Genomic DNA, 18714 nt, shown 5'->3' on the forward strand with positions numbered 1-18714 from the left:
ACTCCTCCAAAATGTTATTCTTCAAGTGGGTTGCAGTACTGCAGGTAATTATAATTTCTCTTGGTCAGATGAAGGCTGTGGTACATTTTTACCGTGTAACAACCACATAAACTAACCTGGGAGTCATGTGGAGGTGGATAGCAAGGAAACAGAGAACAGTAAAGAAATGTTCTGTAATTCAAGATATAATGTGCTGTAGCTACTGGGACATGACATCCAGAAAATCGCATAAACCAACTGTTCATGTAGATAAGGACAGATATCAAATCTGAGAGCATTCAGCAAATTTCAGGTATTTTAATGCCCATTAATACCCCTGCATACCATAACTAAGTACCTCTGATCCCACAGTACCTTACACACAATGGCTGGCAATTGTTCTGTCTCATGGAAAAAACACATGGGAGTGTGACAAAAATGAGTTGCTGAGGGAATTGAGAAATGGAAAGGAACTCCTCCTGTGCTATTCCCACTGCAGATTTTTTCCAAATGTTTTAATCAGGGACTGAAAGCTCTACTATTTAAAAAAAGTTCTTTCTCCCTGCTGCTCAGCTCTCCCTCCCCACCCCCAAGTAGAAGTTAAATGTCATGAACACAACTGGCAAAAAAAGCATTTGGAAAGCACACCAACAGCATGAGAGGGAAGGTAATTATATTCATTCAGATGAAAACCAAACTTAGTGCTTCTCTGGATGGTGTCAGGGAGCTCCTAAGAGGTGAAAAGCCATGAGCTCTCCAGCAAAAATAATTTAAGTATCCTTTTTTTAAAATAGCCAATAATTCTGTAGTCAAACACCGCTGATTCCTAAAACCAGCACAGATCATTGAAATCCACAACAGCTTTGGGATCACTTATCTATTCTTGTCCCAGCACCTCAGCTCTAATTTCGTACTTTCTCATTACCTGATATTCCCCCTGTATATTATCACAATAATATTTAAGTAGTCCTATAGGAAAAAATAAATTTTTTATTATTTTTCTCCTTTATATCCAAGCATGATAAATTTACCTTTTAAAGTTTTTCTGCTCTCTTCATTATAAGTGAAAAATATGAAGTGTTTCAGTTGCTCTTTCTTTCCCTCTTTTAATTTCTTTTTCAAAATAATTGGAACAGTACACACATCCTCATTACCTAGCTGAAGTGCATGCCAGGCAAGGAGGTTCCCAATTTATTATGGCTGTGTCTAAACTGATACACAGGTTCATGTCACCATGTGAGCCTGGTTCCCATACTTATCCAAACTGGGACACCATTGCCTGGTGCTGTGGCTTCTGACCTCTGCAGCTGGAGAAGATGGGGAAACAAAAGCATGGAAAGTAAGGCAAGATATTAAATATCAAGACATGAGCAAAGCTTTTGCCCATACTTAGGAGCTTTGAACCTGTCCTAGGTTTCCTAACTTATATGCAACCTATGGCCTTTCAGTAAGAATGATTCTTTTGGAAGTGTAAAAGAAATTCCGGTAAACACTTACACTTTCCTCATTTTTAGAAGTGTGTACGTTACAAATGGGAATGTAGTCTATTATTAAAGAAAATTTATGTCCAGGGTTGCATCCAACAATTATGTTCTGAAAAAAACCAAAAACAACTGGGATGCATCTAAGAGGTACTTAGAAAAAGATATTTTTAAAAATAAGGAATTCACATATAAAATCTGCCTAGACACTCAGTCTGAAACATCCACTTTCAATACACCAGCTTCACTGTCTCATGAAACTAAGAAGGAAAAGAAATACAGCTTTTCCCAGAGCTTCTGGTAATAGTTGCAGTGAACTCCAAAGCTCCCACTTCTACACTATACTCGCTTGCTGTTCCTGTGAGTTCACAGTCACAGGCTCCTTAAAATGAAGTTCTCAAATCTGAACATTTTTACAGGACTTAGCAAGCACTTAACAAGGAACAGACACTATAAAAATTACTTTTTTTATTTGATTTTTGATTTTTTTTATTAAAGAAAAAAGGAATATAAAATATGTGAGCAATTCACATAAAAGACACTGGAACCTTTTTAGTCCAAAAGGAAACTCACAGTTCTGAAAGGAGTGAATTTGAAAAGGGGAGATTAAAAATCTGCTTTTCTTGAATACACTGCTGATATTTTATAGGGAACCCTTAGCTTCATGCACTGCATAAGACTGTATCCCACACTGCACAATAAATAGGATCCCAAAGTCTCATCTCCTGAAATTCTAGTATCTGTAAAAATGTCATCCACACATCTGAAATAGCCTTACATGGTCAAAATGCTGTAGGAAACATTTATTGTTGTATCCAGCTGAAGGTGAATGGACACCATCAATCATCTCTCACTATCTCCTGGAGGTAAACTCTGTCATCTGTTTTGCAGAATGGCTCTTCACTTATGTTTCCTCCTTAATTTTACTTCTGAACGCACAACAGAAACTGTACTCACTCTTCTGTGGTAGAACATAGTATTTAAGAGGGCACTGTGTGCATGAAGTTCATGCAAAAGTCAAGAAATAAGCAGTTATATTGATCATATATTGGGCATCTCTTCAGTTCTGCAAGCAAAACCTGCTGTGAGCATGGATATAGCACTAAAAACTGAAAATAGCAGTGTGACCTAGAGTCAGTATTTTTACTGCTCAGGCAATATGATTTGTTTTGCTCTCAGGCAGAAGATTAAAAGAATTTTTCTCAATATAAAATAAAAATAGAAAATACTTTAAAAGAAGCAGCATTTTTACTGCCCCCTGCCCACATAACTTACATATTTATGTTGTCAGTATTGTTTTTCATGCAAAAAACAAGTGAAACCCATGCTCTCCTTCCTGTTTACCATGAGCAGGTTTAGGTGGAAAATGAGAACCAATAATTACAGTTATACATTAGACCTCTCTCTGAAAACTCTACTGTGGGTAAAACACCCACATTTTTCCTGGTCTCAGATTTGCAAGAACAAATCCACAATCAGAAGAATTCTGGAGACAATTAAGCCTAATTCTATTTTTTTTTTAATTTAATTCTGATTCTGATTCTGATTTAAAGGCTTTGTTCACATGACTCTACATATGGATAAAAAATCATGGTTCTGATTTGATGTTGGTATTACAGCAAAACGTGCATGAATTTCAAGGGTGCTGCTAATTTGCACCTCAGTGTATCAGATCAGAATCAGACCTTAAACAGACAGTGATTTTCAGGAAAATAATTGCAAAGAAAACTCCAAAAGTGCATTTTGTGGAAGTCACTTGAGGGTAGGTAAGCCAAAGTACTCTGAAATATACTCAGACCAACAAATGGATGGGGACAATAAATTCAGTTTTTAAAAATTATTTTGTACCTTCAACTTGCCTGATTAGGAGGATGGGATGGGAACTGGAATCCAGCAGTGGACAGGGAGTATGAACTCTTTGCTTCTGTGTCTGCCTGTGCAGGCTGAATGCTGTGGGGAACAATGCTCTGCTAAGCCTCCTCTTCCTCTGAGGAACAATGGGACTTAAAGTGTATTTATTTAAAAAGTTACCACACAAAACAATACACAGAACAGCATTTTCCAAAGAGATGTTCTAGGTTGCTTAAATACAGCCATGGAAAGAACAGATGTATCCTTCCAAATCAAAACAGTTTTTGTTTCCTTTATGTTCTGCAGGTCAGGTAAGGCTGTGATACAGGGGAGTCTACCACAGCAGGACCTTGAAAATGAGTTTGTAGGGGGGTTATTTTGGTAAAATTATTGTAAGAAAAAATTACTGTTTCTTATATCATGCTGTATTTCAAATATCTTCAGAATACTCATGATGCAGTTAGCAACACCTCATGGTTGACTCAGAGATAAAGAAATAAGGTCTTTTTAGATGAGATGAAGAATAATCTCTGGACATGCACAGCCCAGAAAGCCAGTCATATCCTGGGCTGCACCAACAGAAGTATGGCCAGCAGGTCAGGGGAGGTGATTCTGCCCATCTACTCCAGACTCATGAGACCCCACCTGGAGTGCTCCAGTGCATCCAGCTCTGGGGGCCCCAAAATAAGAAGGACATGGACCTGTTGGAACAAGTCCAGAGGAGGGTCACGAAAATGGCCAGAGGACTGGAGCACCTCTCCTGTGAGGAAAGGCTGTGAGAGCTGGGGTTGTTCAGCCTGGAGAAGAGAAGACTCCAGGGAGACCCCAGTGCCACCTCTCAGTACTTGGAGGGAGCTTATAAGAAAGATGGGGACAAACTTTTTAGCAGGGCCTGTAGCAATAGGACAATGAGTAATGGTTTTAAACTAAAACAGGGTTGATTTAGACGAGATAAATGAAAGAAATCTTCTACAATGAGAACACTGAAACACTGGAACAACGTACAGGAACAGCTCTGGTTGCCCAGAACTCCATCTAACCTGATCTTGAAGGATTCCAGGGATGGATCATCTACCACCTCTCTGGGCAACCTGAACTAGTGAAAGATGTCCCTCTGGGGACATTGAAGTAGATGGCTTTTAAAGTTTCCTTCCAACCCAAACAATTCTAAATTACTTTAGCAGGCCTAATGAAAAACCCTTTGATTTATTCCACTGTACTCCTACCAAGATTGCCACCAGATGCACTCTGAGGCTGCAGTGCAGTCATACAGCCAAACCCTGCTGTGGCCACACTAGCGGGCACGTGCTGCCACGGCAGTCAGTTCTGCTTCTGCTCATCCACATGTGCAGCCTCTGCTCAGGGTCTGGCACATCTCTGCCTACAGCAAGACAATTCCAGGAGCACAGAGCGGGGAAAACCCTACTTCTTCATTGCTTTTCCCCCTGGGACTAATTGACAGCTTATCAGGTTGTGATTTGGCTGCTGCAGAGCCTCTGCAGCGCAGGGAAGGGGAAGGAGTGGCTGGAGTTTTGGTACCTGCCTGTGCACCTCAAGTCTGTTAGTCTCCCTGTGCACTGGGAGAAGTTGTCTGAAAACAGTTCATTCCAGGTGTGTATTCCAAGGAGCACACTGTGGGTTCTCCTCAGCAGAATTTGGCATCTTGATCAGTCCTGACTGCCAGATTCCTCTCCAGACCTATGTCAATGAAACAATCGCAAATGAGTATTTCAGACTCAAAGAGAGAATAGTATGATGCTTATTTTCAAATAAGTACTTCCCTGAAATTGCAAAACCAAAGAAAAATTTAACCTTGGTACTAACCATCATCCTGTGGGGTTTTTAAGCAAAGGGATTTTATTATGCTTAATGTCTGAAGAAGCTGTAAGTCCCTCTTTACATAATGAACAAGACTGGCATGATGTGGCTACAGAAAAAATAGCCTCTATTCATTAAATAGGTTGGTGTTAGGCAAACAATAGCTATTACATGGCAAGAAAGCAGGGAAGACATTAATTAAGTACATTTTATTAATAGCTCTGTCTTTTTTGTCACAGCACAGTTGCATATTTTCAGGGAAATAAACCTTGTACCTTTTTCACCTTTCAGGGAAATAATACTTGAACTGTACAGCCCAGGCAGCCAAAAACACACTGTGCCCAAAATTTACACCCAATAGCAGGAGTCACTGTGCAAGCACAATGCCAAGCCTGGGCTGGTAACTCGGATCTCTCTGCAGAATGAGCTTGTGTCCTTGCCAGTAACACACAGTGTAAACATACCCAGAAGCACAAAGACAGCACAGCGTGTCCTTATCCTGCTCCCTTATCAGCAGGCTGGATCCCTGATCCATCTGCCTGTGGTAGCAACAATGGAAAAAAATGTAAATGGAGATCATTAATAGAACATAAAATCTAAGTAATTTGCTTTTCTGTGTGAAAAATCAAATCGTTTCACCTTCAGTTTGTTCAGCTGAGGTTCTTTTTATTTTGATTTTACCAGAAGCAGTTCTCTTAGTTTTGAAAGCCAAACATGTAGTCATGTTTTTATATGGCCAAAAAAAAGCTTTAGAGGAAATCAAAGCATTTGTGTATAAATCTTTTATAAAAGATAAATAAATGTAAAAGGATAAAATCTTTTGTATTCACTATCCAGCAGCATAAAAATAATTCCTGATGTATTTTCCGAGGCCTAGCCTAGGATATAAACTGCAGTGAAATATTTAATTATGCAGGTTTTGATCTACTACTGGAAGGGTTTTTTCTGTTCAACACTTAAGTTGTCCTGGAGAGAGTGGTTCTCCCTCTGAAGCAGCTACAAGGAGTGGGAAATACAGGAACAGAGAGCTCCTGTGTCCAGACCAGGTCTTGGGAGGAGCTCTGTCTGCTTGCCATGGCTGTGCAGTGTCTGAGCACATTTGGTGTATCTTAACTCTCAGAGGCCCCAGGCAAAGGGACATCATCTGGTCATAGAATCACAGAACCATAGAACTGTTTAGTTTATAAAAGACTCTGAAGATCACTGAGTCCAGCTGGTGACCTGACACAGCAGAGTCCACTACTGAACCATGTTCCTAAGCATCACATCCATATGTCTTTTAAAGACCCCCAGGAATGGCTGAGACTGGTGATTCAATCAGCCTGTTCCAATGCTTGACAACCCTCTCAGTGAAGATTTTTATCAGTCTCTGTCAGACAGACATGACAGAGTTGCTGATCTACTCTTGCCAGGTGATTCTGGGCCAACACAGAGACAGAAATATGGGTATTTCAGGCTCAAAATGGGTGAAGGAGCACTCAGGGTCTTCACCCTTTTCTCCTGTCTCCAGCATATGTTGTTTCCCACATCTAGCCTTATGTGCCAAAAAAATCACTATCAAATTAGAAAGCAGGTGTCCAGTGAGTTCAGGTGCTTTTGCAGTCCAGAAGCAAGTTAAGAGGTGTCAGACCTGGAGACAACAGGACCACCAGTGCCCCTGCTAGCATCCACTCCCTCTATTCTTAGTTCTTAGCCAGTGGGTGGCATGCTACCCACCAGTGTGTTATTTTTCCTATGTTCATCACTTTTCATTGGACCTATCACCCCTTTTTCATAAGATAACTAGTGATTTTCTTACTATATGATGAATCATGGACAAAAAGGCACCTCAAGAGTCTGGTAGTCAGCACAGGATGCCCCTGCCTGACCAAGGTGCAGGACAACTTGTAATGATTAGCATCTATCACCCACAAACATGAGAAAACTGTATAGAACCATTAAAAATTGGTTCTTTTAAGCCTGTGGGTGATTATGGAAAAGTGGGGTAAAGTCATTGTCCTCCATGTTAAGGAGCCAGTACAGACTAGTGCTCAGGATGAGTTAAGCCCTTATTTCTCTCTTTTAAGAGGGGCAGCCTCTCCAAATCCCATGAAAGGTCCACTGAGGAATGGTAAGTGAAGGGCTCCATGGACCAGGCAAACCTGATTTTTCGCTTCTGCTGAACGAAACTGTAAGAGTGAGGGCAAAACCCACAGATTTCACTTTGTCACATGAGATCAGTTCTAACAATTTGCGGACAGCGAGACAGTGCCATGAAACAGTTTAGGGTACAGAATAGCAGAGAATGACAGATGAACACTTTCCTCTGTGAAATCTGATCTTTCTGCATTGTTTGCCTTTAATCCAGCGACCATTATCTCTACTGAAAAAATACATGTGAGCTTTTATGTGTGACAACTGCACTCGGGGTGGTCTTTGAATAAGAAGGCATTTGGTCACAGAGCCTGCAGCAAGACACGCCACTGCAGCCTGCGCAGTTATATCAGGAAAAAAACATGAAGGAGAGGAAAAGCCTTCTCCTGTGTGGTTGAAGGAGACAGGTCTGTGAAAACTGAGGAAAGAGATTCCTAATATTCTGGTGTATTTACTGTGAAGTGACATTAGCTGAGGGAAGAGATGAACATTTTAAATGTACTTGTGCCACAAGTAATGCACCTGCCAGGTTTCAGTTATCTTGTTAGAGCTAATGAAATGCAGTCTTAATGGAGTAGCTAATAGCTGGCCAATAAAAATGCAAAATAACAATTCTGCTGAAGTATAAAATAGTTTGAACAAACAAAAAAGACTATGCAGAAGGGAAATGCAGGGATCTTACTGGGAAGACCAGTTTTACAGCACCCAATGGAAAAATTAACTATTAGGGTGGATGTAGCAAAAAAGTCCCTCTGGCTCACTGGAAAATATTACTTTTTTCAGGAGAAAACAAAATAGCACAAATTTCAAGCAAACAAAAGAGCAATTTTAAATTAGTTGTTGTATAAAGAACTTTGCTTCTTACAAGACTAAATAAATGGGTGAATTTAAGGTAATATTTCTAAAGTTATAAAATTGCAGAGAGAGTATTTATTTCTAAAATGCATGGCTGTAAAACACCAGATGCCATACAATGAAGTAATCTCAGAACAAGACTGGAATCTGTTGTCTGTGAGGAACACACAGATGCTTGCTTTTAGCAGTGACGTCTTGCTCATAAAACAGGAACATCACACACTTCACTGCATTCAAAACTTGTGTCCCCGTTGCGTGTGGGATTTTGTTGTTTTAAGATTAATCATTACTCATGTGAAACTAGGGAGGGAGAGTTTTAAATTACAGTTTATGAAGAGAGAAGTAAGAGCTGTCTTATGTTGTGTTAAGGATTAACTGAAGGAAATGTTGCCTCTTGGTTGAGCTTGGCAGCCAAAGAGGCCTCTGCTGTTTTGGACACACATTATCCTGATGTGTGGCTTAGGTCACTCCTCTCTATTTCACAAAAGCAAAAATGGAAGCACAACAAAGAGATATGTTTTTCAATTGAGACAGAAAAAACCAAAATTCCACCATAAACACAAAGTACCACCTCATGTATTGTGCTGCTTCTTGCATAATAGAAGTGTTTGGCAGCTTGTTCTTAGCCATGGAGCATGCCAACTCCATTTTCCTTGAAACTTGATGTAATGATAGATGGTCACAGAAAAAGTATAATAAGAAAGAAGCTGCAGAAATATGAAGCCAACAATTAAGGGGATTTTAAAGCTCTGCATTTGTGTGGTATCAATTGACATAGCGTATCAAGTGTAGCTCAAAATGCAAATATTTTGCCCATTGCAGCTTTATAGACTGCAATAATTGCAAATGGAAATGAATTCACCCTGTGAATTTATCCCAGTGTACAGTGTAAAAAATAAAATTTAAATTGAAAGCATATAAAAGCAGAGAATGTGATATTAGCTGGATTTAAAAAAATAAAATAAAAAATAAACACAACTCTCCATCTGGATTCTGTATTTAGTGTTTAATGGATATGTACTGTTGCTGCTAATTTCAAAAAAAAACCCTTCTGTTTGTATTTTTGATAAATCCCATCAAAGCAGCTGTCCTTTTCTAGGAGAAAATGTAGAGCAAAGCAGAAGTTCAATACTGATCACAGGTTTCATAATTCATGCATTCAAGATAACATAAAACAACACATATTTTTTTCATCTGAGATTTCATCTCACTCTTTGAGACCATTTCAGCCAAATTGAGACAAATCCTAATTACCTGCTAAAAACTCAGCAAAATCAAATAGACCAACCAACCTTCCCTAGCTCAGCATTTCACCTTTAGATGGGAGTAAGCACACAGAAGCTCTGTCTCATAAAAACACTGGGTGCTACAGCAGCAGCAGGAGATTTTTTAGTGAAAATACTGCTTGGGGGACGTATCTTGGCAAGCAGCAGCTCCCTGATGGAAATAGCATTTGGCATCAAACAGTTCTCTCCCAGAAGCCCTGTGTACTTAGTTTCTCAGCTGTCTTTTTCAAAGAACCTTTCCTTTTGCTGCCTGTGCAGGTGCTGAGCTGAGATTGCAGCCTGCTGTGTAAAAACCTGCTCCTTTTCCTGATACCTGCCTCTCAGTTCTCACCTCTCTTGTACCTCATTCTCCTCATCTCTCCTCATAAACATCCTGCAGAACCATTCTGGGTAGGGATTGAGGCATTTTACTACCTGCTGGCTCAGCACATAATTCCTGATATTTGCTGTTCTGTGGCTGCAGTGTAATTAGGCAATAGCACTTTCAGTTCTGAAACAGGTCTTTTGGACAGTGGGCCCAGACAGTTTGATAAATAGCAATCTTATCAGGTGAAAATAAGCTCAACAATTTTTTGCTATTACAAATGTTTCCAATTTAGGGATTTGGTTTCAGTTGGACAGAAGGGAAGAAATTCTGATGGGATGATTTGTTTAAGGAGCTAGCAGCTCTCTTCAGCATTTCATTAATTTTTGTGAGTTATTTCATCAAGAGAGATCTTAAATCATACTTAGGAAATTTTCATCAAGTATCAACAGACAAAGCTCTGTTTTGTAATATGTTGAGTAGACGTGAGCCATGCTGAGAAATAACTGATACCTGAGCACCAGTCTCCACTGACACCCTCTGAACTTGGTATCCTGTTCTGCTGGATCTCTCTGGATTTTGTTGGTGTCTTTCCTTGGGTTTAGTAGTTTTCTCTGTGTGGGAGCTGGAAATAGAGATCAAAAAAGAGTAGTAAGCAAGAGGTCATAAACAACAGCTCAGAAGACATGATCTACCCTCGTCATGTGTAACACATCCTGGATGAAGGTGATAGCAATGTCCATTTTCACTAAAAGTTACAAGTATATTTTTATACCTTCACAAAAATACGTGCATAATTATCCATGATACCTCCAAACCTGGTGAGTCAAAGCAACACACACAAAGGTAACTGTCTTTCATACAGAAAGTATGAACAGAATGATGTCATGCAGTCAGGTAGACTAAACAATCTGTCTTTTTCAGATAAAAGCTATAAAACCTTAAGAAACATTTACTGTATCAGGTATGTGATGAAAATGACAGTAATAAATCTGACATGATTTAGAAACTGTGTTCCCAGGACAATTACAGAATGCCCTAGGCATTTGCTGCCTGCCTGCTCTTAGGCAGAACATGTTTACAACATGTTTCATAAATCCAACTTCTGCAGCACGGAGTGGTTTATTCTGAGAGCAGAGCAGTGAATTCTCTAAACAAAATGAATGACGTAAACCTCAAAGGGCAAGTTTGGTATCTCAGTGACAAAGGCACAATATTTAAAGGAGATCTCTGCATTTGTTGTAGTTTAGCAAATTAGGTTCCAGACTGATGTTAAACAAATAATCAGTGTGGCAATGCTTTTTAACAATCAAGTAATAAACAAATGTGATAGCATGTCTCAAGAAATCAATTGCAAGTTGTTTTAACAATGCATAAAACATCTGCTTATTACCACAGATCTCCAGCATGGAGAGGGGCACTAGTGGAACTTGCTGTGTGCTGTCAGTGCCCTGAGGCTTTCCTAGCAACCCCTTCCCCACCCTGCCATCTTCCAGTGGAAGAGCCAAAATCATCCTGCCACATTCAGTGACTGTTCAGTGACTGTTCCGAGCCATGACTCAGTTGTAGCCACACCTTGAATTTTGACAACACAGAGTCACTTCTGTGCCAGTCAGGAGTTTTGGGAGAGCAGCCAAGGTACTGCAGGGAGGTTTTGATGGAATTACAACAACAAAATCAGAATCCAGACAAACATGAATGCTCCTTAATTTGTGGAAGAGGTGATTACTGGGCAAATAGGTGAAATTTTCACAAGTTTCAGTTCAGAGCATTAAGCTGTTTTTATCTCTGTGGTGGTAAAAACCTTACCATCTAATAACAGCTCTGGCTTTTCTATTTAGCAGAGCTCCCCAGAAGTAGATTTTGTGTCTTTTCTTGGTAGCATAAGGGATTCCCAAACCCTACTGCCTTATTTCTCTGCTTAAAGAATGTTTTTAAAGTCATACTTTTCCTTCAAGCTTATAGCTTTGTTGTCCTTTTAGATAAAATAAATAACACTGTCATTTGATTTTCTGATTTTGTTATTTACCTACTGAATTTCTGGGGAAAAACACAGACCTTAATTCAGGAAATTCTGGGTAGTATTGGCTAAGAAAATTCATGTGTTGAACAGATGATAGTAAACAAAATGTTTTCTCTAGAAGTTACTAAATTCTCCAAAGTGAATGAAACCATAATGCGTGTTAATTCATCTTAATTCATGTTGTGATGAGAATTTTCCAACCTCACTCCACATTTCTACACAAATATTTGTATTATTTAGCTGTAAACTGAGTTCATTAAATGAAATAAGGAAATAAGACACTCTGTACTCCATTTTACAAACATTTCTCCATAAGTTAAGTCATATTGGTAGCAGATTTTGAGCCCAGCTAAGTCCAAAGCACTAGAAATAGTAAGATAAACTATTTAGGGGCCACTTTTTCTGTGTTTTAAATTGGCAAGTAACTTCAACCTTTTGTTTAAAAAAAAAAAAAAAAGAAAAAAAAAACCAATTTAAGTATGTTGGTGATCACAATACCTAAATTGTAAATGTTTTATAGTGTACTTTTGGGATATCAATCACAGGACCCTTAACCAAAGTCAGTGAAGGAAAGAGAGTCTTCCAGGCATGACACATCTGGTTCTTTGGCAGCCTAAACAGACTTGATATTGCCAGCTTTAAATTGGGCCTTTGAGTTTGCCACGTGCTTTATCTGACAATGGGATGTCTGCACTGCCATGTGTTCCTGGTTGCAGCAGCTTTAACATTTAATATTTAGGTTTATTCCCCTCCCTTCTCTCCCTTCAGATGGTCTCCATGCAGGAAAGTTCACACTCAATCCTCGTGCTTAGGGCTTATGGCCTTGCTCTTCTAAGCCTCTAAACATGCATTTCTGATCAGGACTGGAACAAATATACGGTACTACAAGAATTGTGATCCTGCATCACCAACTGTTCTACACTCAAAGACATTCAAAAACAGCGATTAAAAGATTTCCATCTGTACAAGACTCTTGATGTGTCCATTGACTGGTCAGAAACTTCTCAATTGCTTTCTAAACTAAGGCTCTATTACCAAAAATCTGGAGGAAATCAGCTGTAAACTGTATTTGTCAATAACGAACATGAATCTAGAATCAACTGGGTATGTCATCACAGATTGCAAATGGGCCCATTTGTGTATATCTTGATTTAATGTGTTCTGCAGAGAAGGACCTTACTGCTTTTAGAGGTAGATGGAATCTGCTGTTAGGGAAAAAAGAGCCTTGATTATCTTCTGGATGTTGAGTCCTAATAAAACATAAAATTGCTTGAAATCTGTAGTTTCCAAATTAGGTGATATAGGAGGTAGAGGAATTTAAATAGTTCACTCTTTGTCTACTTCATTTCCAGTTACAGCATCCTGGTACACTTGCTCCTACATCTGACTCTTCAGTCTATATATAAAATACTTCCGAAACTATGGAGTCAGTTATATTCATGCCAATCTTAAGAATTACCTTTTTTTTTTTCTGCAAAGACGATGTAACAAAAAATATCAGAAATATTATGGAAAATAAGTTTCCATTGTGAATCTATATACTCAAAGCCAGCAGGTGAATAGACTAATGTTTTTGTTTCTGGTATCCATAATTTCTTAAACTTCTCTTAGAATCTGCACAAAATGAACTATCAAAGTCAGCAGTGACTGGGAAAACAGAGGCTCACGGATGTCACCCCTCACTGACTGCATGTGCTACTTGTCACAGGTGCCACTGACTGCACCAGTGTGTTGTGCTGAGTGTTTTCATACAAATGTCTTCTAAGCAGCCTTTCCTCTCACTGCCTCCGTCTTCGTTGCACTCCCTGTTCCTGTGATAATGGTGTTCCCACTTCTCTTCCAATCTAGTGTTTATTTATAAATTGTTACTGTCATCAAACCTCAGACCAGCAGTGGGCCACAGAATGGATTATCAATCTTTCGTTATCTAATAGAAAAAGCCATTGTAGTGTGGTATTACCAAGTATGCTGTTGAACTAATTCGAAATTTAATAAAATAGTTTCACTTATGATATTGGTATCAGGGAACAAAAATAAAAGAGTTCTGCTTCTTCCCTGTTTTCCACTGTGAATAGTAATGTGACAAGGGAATTCAGCAGCTACTCTGCTCTTCAGAAGATTCCCAAAGGTGAGTTTTAGGTGTCACTCATTAAGTGTGAGCATTAAGGAGAATTACAGAATCAGGAATCTCTTCACTTTCACATCCAAAGTGATAGCAAATTGCAAGCTAGCAGCCACCCTGCTCTGCTCCCTAAACCAGCCATGGATCTGGTGTATTTCTGTATTATACTGTATTTATCTGGTCATGTGTGATAGTCTGGTCATTTACAACAGTGGCAACAGAGACAACATTGACAACCGTGCACCAGGATGCCACTTACTGCTGTGGCAGCTGTATCAAACTCTAGCAGATTAACAGGCTTCCTGTAGGCAAATAGCACCCAAAATACTCATCTACCCAGGGAATTAGGCATCTGTTAACTTTATCTGATAGTTTCTTCGTTACACAGTTCATTCTCTTGGCAATTGACCTTCAAAATAAATGTGAAATGCAAACCTCAGAGCAGGAAAATGAGCCCCTAAAATCTATCAAATCACTTAGTAAAATGCATCACTATTGGCTCAGACAGAATGTTTCTTAATTTAAGGCTGACATTTATATGTTACTCTAAAATAGCTAAACATGAATACTGAAGAGACAAAAGAAGCTAGAAAGATCAGAATTAGTAGTTAAACTTTTACATCACTTAATTTTAAAAGCTAGGTTAATGGCATGAGATTCTAAAATCTGTAAGAACAGGGGATTTATGGGTTTGCAAAAGACCTTTAGAAAGATATGTACATGTATAAATGAATCATTAAAATATTTTATAGAGAGGTTTTGAAGAAGAATGCTTTGGTATCACTGACACTTGCTTAAAACTGTAATATTTCACATAAGAGCCAAATGTGGAGCTGAGAAAGATTATTTTACACATTTAAGTGTGTACTGACTTTGATAGCATTCAGATATCAATGCTTGTGTAACATAGTGCCCTTGTAGGCAGAAAACATGTGTCAAGTAGAGCTGGTAAAAACAAAAGTTACTCTGTGTGTTTTTGGATGAAATTGGCCTTTGACAGAATAGAAATTTCTGTGAAGCATTTTTCATGCTTCTGCTGATGCAAAAAATAAAAGGCAGACGAGATATTTGAAATATATTTTAATAATTTTTTTCTGGAAGATAGATTAGCTTTTTGTTTTGCTACTTCTCTGGGAATAAATAAATTTCGTGAGACGTTATTGACAAATTAGAATTTATGTCAATCATGGCAAACGTTTGAGGGTGAAATTTCTCTCTCCGGAAGACAGACTTGTAGCTCATGTGTTAGTGACAAGGATTTGAGTGGGGAAAAATGTTTTCCACAAGCAGTGGCGGAGGATATACATCCACCCTCTCAAACACATGGTCTTCTGCAGAAAAAATGGCCCTTCAGGAGTTACCCTATCTTTGGTAAATTTAATGTACTTTTAGTTAAATTTAAATCTAAGCAGAGGCCTCCTTATAAGTCTTGGCATTTTGAGTCAAAATAACCACCCTTCCAGGTGCTGTGTGAGCAGGTAGTGCTGCGCAAACATTCTGATCAGACTGGACCACCTGGTGCTGAGGACCAGACCTTCTCTACATTCCATGGATCTGGCTGGGTTTTACTTTGGTCGGGCTGATCTCATCCCACAGACTAAAAGCTGATCTGTGTTTGGGGTGCATTGCATGTACCCCAAGAGCATCCCTCAGTTTATGTTCAATCAAGTTCAGGCACCCTCAGACCGGTCCAATGTGTGCCACAAAACCAGAGGCTGTGTCACAGTGAGAACCACATGTGTGTGAGAAGGGACTCTCAGGTTCACTTCAGAAGTGCACTTCTGATCTGAATTAAAAGCTTTATGTGGCTTCTATCCCTCTCCCACCACTAGCACCTAAAGAATAAGGTGTCTGAAATACTGCAGCTGTTAAACAGCATGTCTACAGCAAAGGTTTCTTCCTAATCTCCATCACTTATCATTGATAAAGATACTGAGACCTCTGAGACATCTTGGAACAGAATATGGAACTGCTGTATTTGTGATGTCTTGTTTTTGTAATTTGTGGGTATAACAGGGTGCAGCTCCATCCAGAGCAATCCATGATTCCTTTCTTTGTACATTTTTAAAAGTTTTACTCAGCCATTGGCTCCTTTTTCAGAAGAATGCTTTCACATTGTAATCAGATTTGTGTTGCCTAAAAATGAAGTAATTACACCACACCCAACACAAAAACAGAAAAGCAGGAGCTCTCAGTATCGATTTCTTGCTTTAATTCATTTGCAAAGGTGTCTTTTGAACCCCTCCTTTATGGAAACCAAGACGTCAATAACAAGAAATACAAATTCTCCAATAACAAGAGTGGTTAATACCAGGCTTTCACTGATGAAATTACTATAAATGGAGTCATATTACAACGAGTGGGTTTAAGAAATGCAGGGCAAGTCTCAGCAGCCCTGGAGAGGTTTCTGAGACTGGGCTGAAGATTTAAGAGGAGGCACCTGCTTGTCTGTCCGTGGCAGCTTCCCATGTAGTAAACTGAGCACAGCTGTCACAGCTCCTTGCTCAAGGGCAGAGGGGGAAACATCCCCTTCCACACCACACTGTGTTATTCTCCACACCACCCTGGATTTTTGGTTTACTGAAAAAAGGTGAACAGAATCAGTGAGCACAATTTAAAATGTTTCAGCAGCACACTGCTCTTCCTTGTGCAGGTGACACTGTCCAGCCAAGTATTCAGCTGGCTGTCACCTACCACAGGAATGTCCAGCTCACTCTGGGTGAGAACACTGTTCCAAAATAGAAATGCTCTGATAAAGATGCTTTTGATAAAGATAACCACCTTTTGACCCATACTAGCATTCAGACAATCTCAAAGCAATTTTATATTGCATACGTTTTCTGGAAGCACATCAAGAGGTATTTAAGGAATTTAAAGTGCTTGAGGCATGAAGTAAAGGCAAAGGGAATTGTCTTGCTCTAGGCATCATGACAAAAATAGTTGCTGGAGGCCTGAAACTGTCTCTGGTCAGGGCAAGTGGGATTACTGCAGATACCTGAGGCTCCTGCAGTGCAGCCCTTCATACAGCACCACTGCACACTTTGCTAACTCTGTAATGCAGTTGTTCATTTAATACTCACTTGTACTATGTGTTTCTCACTGTTCAAGACTGTACTCCTTAAGCTAAAATGCCACCTCAGAGTTTTCTGTTTACAAAAACAAGCAAAAAATGCACTGATTTTCTCCTTTTTCTTTAACATTGTTCAGTGGTTCCTTGTTGGGCTGGAACTGCCTTACCCAAGCTTCTACTTGATATCATTTTGGTGTGAATATTTTAATCTGCTGCTTGGATGCATGTCCTGTTGAGTAGTATTAAAAAGTTTGGAAATCAACTACTAAAAAAATATTTCATTACTATTTTTTTATATTTACATTGTGTCTAATTACAATATTAGTAAGATGTATTAACACCATCTTTGCTGCTTCTTTAAAAACTTATTAAAAGGAGATGATTTAACATGTAATTTATTTTACTGTACAGCTGGCAAAGATTTAGACAAGACTAGCTTAACTTCCACCATTTTCACAAAATCAAAATGCTAACTGTAATAGATTAGCTAAATATGAATGTTAAGATCTGAAAGTGACCTTGTTTCTTCTCCAGCAAACCTGAGCAGCCTTAATTATAGTGCTCACTACAAGCAATTTATGCCTGTATTAACAGACTAAATAAAATATGTAATTACCTGTAAAGCACAGAAAAATGAATCTGCTAGGAATGGACTACAAATCTGGATTATTCCAACATTCAGAGTATAACCTAATAATTGCTAACCATCACTTATCTTGCTACACCTCTTTTATGAGAAGTCAGAAGACCATAACTCTTTTCATGCAGACCACATTAGTGTGGTTGATTCCAAGTCTAGAAACCCTTTCTGCTACAGAGGAAAAGAAGTTTCAAAATAAAACAGAACAATGAAAACAAAACAAGAATCCTTAAAATATACTGTATTAAGGGTGTTTAAGTGATGCAGTAAACTCCCTTCACTCTGCCATTAAGCCCAGACAGGAGATTTCACATGCTGCCTGAGTTATCCCCATGCTAATTTGGGCTACTGACTCTTTCTGTTGGATTTACCATTGGGTGGTTTGCATTGGAAGGGACATTAAGGATCATCTAGTTCTGACCAGAAACGTTTTACTTTTCTCTCCATGCAGAAAGGGAAAGTTTTCAGAATGTCACATCATTTCTTGCTTGTCCACATTTTTGTCATTGTGCAGCTGTGTTTCAGGTGTAGAATTTTATTGCAAAGTGCTCCAACTCAGCAAGCCTTCTGGTACAATGGGGAGAACTTTGATATTGGTAGCTTCGTTGGGTATTACACAAACTCACCCTACACTCAGGGTATTTTTAAATAGACCAAAAAAAAAAAAAAAGAAAAAGAAAGCCAGGAGGATTGAAAATGTTGCTGTGAGGATTGTACTGCAGAAAGATTTATTTGTCCATATGCCTGTGCAAGGTAGGTATATTTTAAACAGATACCAATAATGATCTTTGGATTTCTGGGTAATAAACATCCTGCAATGAACATTTTGCCCCAACATCTGCAGAGCACAAATGTCAGCAGATAAGAAAATTCATGATCAGTTTATGCATGCAGGTGCAACTCCGTTGACTTGAATAAAACAAAGTGTATTAACACCAACAAAAAAAAAAAAAAAAAAAAAAAAAAAAAAAAAAGAAGAGAAGAATGCCAAATCCTTTTGAAAGGTATTTTAAAGAATAGTTTATTATTTAAATATTTAATATAAATCTTTCTCCTTCCAGTCGTAAACAGAGAGTGCCTTGAAGTAAAATATCAGCCTCTCAACACAGCTATAATTTATAGACAGCATTTATTCCTTGGTGAAGTATTTTA

Source organism: Pyrgilauda ruficollis, unplaced genomic scaffold, assembly GCF_017590135.1.
Source record: "Pyrgilauda ruficollis isolate IOZ18807 unplaced genomic scaffold, ASM1759013v1 scaffold18, whole genome shotgun sequence".
Taxonomy (NCBI): domain Eukaryota; kingdom Metazoa; phylum Chordata; class Aves; order Passeriformes; family Passeridae; genus Pyrgilauda; species Pyrgilauda ruficollis.